Genomic DNA, 2,278 nt, shown 5'->3' on the forward strand with positions numbered 1-2,278 from the left:
AGGAAGAGGAGGAAGAGGAAAAAGGAAGGAGGAGGAGAAGGAGGAGGAAGAGAAGGAAAGGCAAGATGACAGATAAGACCAACAAAAATCTATAAGTTACAAAACAGACTCATGACAGGTAACTGACCTGGGGAAAGTCTAAGCCAGATGGGGAATCCATGACTCAATTCAGTTTACACTGTAGAACACCCAAGATTCAAGAACTGGGGACATCAGGTGCTTCTGGAAAGTGACACGGGGGTGGGGGGCAAAAACTAGAGGAATGGCTGAATGTCCATTTAAAAAGTGATTCACTCCCATTTCCTCCCTCATGGCAACAGTAGACTAGAGTTTTATTATCCGGAGAAGGCAAAACAGAAATTTCTGGACTGAGGAACAGTAGGCACAATTAAGAGCAGATAATTCTCAGTGAAAACAGAGAGATTAAACAAAACCTTACACTGAATGCTGAAACCCTCCACTCTCTTTCTCCACTTGCCTCCTAGGATGCTGGCACCCACGTATGTAGGTTCTAGACTAGAACTGGAATAGTCTTCCCTGGGAATCTAACCATCTCAAGAAAGAAGACCTAAAGATACGAACATCAGATTTCCCAAAGAAACAACACAGTGAGTCATACTGCAGTGAAGTCTGTCAAAGAGATTCACCCATGAGCACTAAGTTTCCAACTGACTTTTCAGGGCTCCACTCTTATATAGGACCAGGAACACAGGGATCAACCAACATCTGGGGAAGGCCTCCAGCTTTAAAGTAAGGACCCAAAACAAACAGGACAAAAGCAACTAGGAGGAAATAAAGACTATATAGAGAGAAGGAAACATATCTATAATTAGCATCAAAAAGGTAAGAAAAGATATTACAACTATGGTACAAGAATAGGACACTATTTTTAAAAATTTAAAAAGAAACATTGAGAGAATAAGAAAAGAGCTCTTGGAAGTTAACAACATAATAGTATAAATGACAAACTCAGTAAAAGACTTGGTAGGAAAATTTGAGAAAAATCTCACAAAAAGTATATCAAAAATATAGAAGATGGAAAATATCAAAGAAGGAGTCAACTTGGTGTCGCCCAGCTCGTTGTGGCTGTTGGCCGTAGCCCTCCTGCCGGCCTCCTGCGCTGCAACCACACTGGGGCCCCTCGATCCACCAGCGCCGCTGCCTCTGGTGACCTGGCATGGGATTGGAGACAGCTGCTGTAATCCCTTAAGCGTGGGTACTGTTAAGAAAATGGTCGAGAAGAAAATACCTGTAATTTGTCTTATCTTTAGAGATTGGGAAGACTCTGATGGAGGATGAGAAGAACAGCTTCTTCTTGAATGTCAGTTCCCAAGCAACAACAGTGCGTCAGATTCCTGCTAAGGATCCTAATTTACAGCAAGGCTACAATGCTGTGGGATTCTCCCAGGGAGGCCAATTTCTGAGGGCAGTGGCTCAGAGATGCCCGTCACCTCCCATGATCAATCTGATCACATTTGGGAGACAACATCAAGGTATTTTTGGACTCCCTCTTTGCCCGGAAGAGAGCTCTTACATCTATGACTTGATCAGAAAAACACTGAATGCTGGGGCTTACACCAAAGCTATTCAACAGTGCCTGGTGTGAGCAGAATACTGGCACAATCCTATAAAGGAGGACATGTACCCCAACCACAGCCTCTTCTTGGCAGACATTAATCAGGAGAGAGTTGTCAACGAGTGCTATAAGAAAAACCTGATGGCCCTGAAGAAGTTTGTGATGATGAAATTCCTTGATGGTTCCCTTGTGGACCCTGTGGATTCTGAGTGGTTTGGATTTTACAGAAGTGGCCAAGCCAAGGAAACTATTCCCTTACAGGAGACCACTCTGTACACATGAGACCACCTGGGGCTAAAAGCAATGGACAAGGCAGGACAGCTAGTGTTCCTGGCTGTGGAAGGGGACCATCTTCAACTGTCTGAGGAATGGTTTTAGGCCCACATCATACCCTTCCTTGAGTGAAACCCTTGCAGTTTGCACCAGAGCTCAGGGAGCCCCTATGCTTCCAAATCAGTGGGAGACAGTTCCTTTCATGCCTGAGCCTGAGCTCAGACCCAGCTTGTAATTAATCCTCCTCTCTAGTCATCATCTAACATGCCCTGCTTGGAAAGATCTGAGATCTGAATCTTATTCTTTGCCTCATCCTATCAGCACATGGTGTTAAATGCAAGTTTAATTAGTTAATAACCATGGAGAATGTTTTACAACCCTTTGATGCGATCAAGCTGTCTTAGGAAACGGTCTGTTACAGGTCAGTGT

At 44.0% G+C, this 2,278-nt stretch overlaps 1 pseudogene; it reads left to right on the plus strand.

The window, feature by feature from the left end:
* Positions 1-1,035: 1,035 nt before the first annotated feature.
* On the plus strand, positions 1,036-1,981 carry LOC101394275 (palmitoyl-protein thioesterase 1 pseudogene; annotated as a pseudogene).
* The last annotated feature ends 297 nt before the right edge of the window (positions 1,982-2,278 follow it).

Source organism: Ceratotherium simum, chromosome 19 (assembly GCF_057802395.1).
Source record: "Ceratotherium simum simum isolate JZ-2026a chromosome 19, ASM5780239v1, whole genome shotgun sequence".
Lineage (NCBI taxonomy): Eukaryota > Metazoa > Chordata > Mammalia > Perissodactyla > Rhinocerotidae > Ceratotherium > Ceratotherium simum.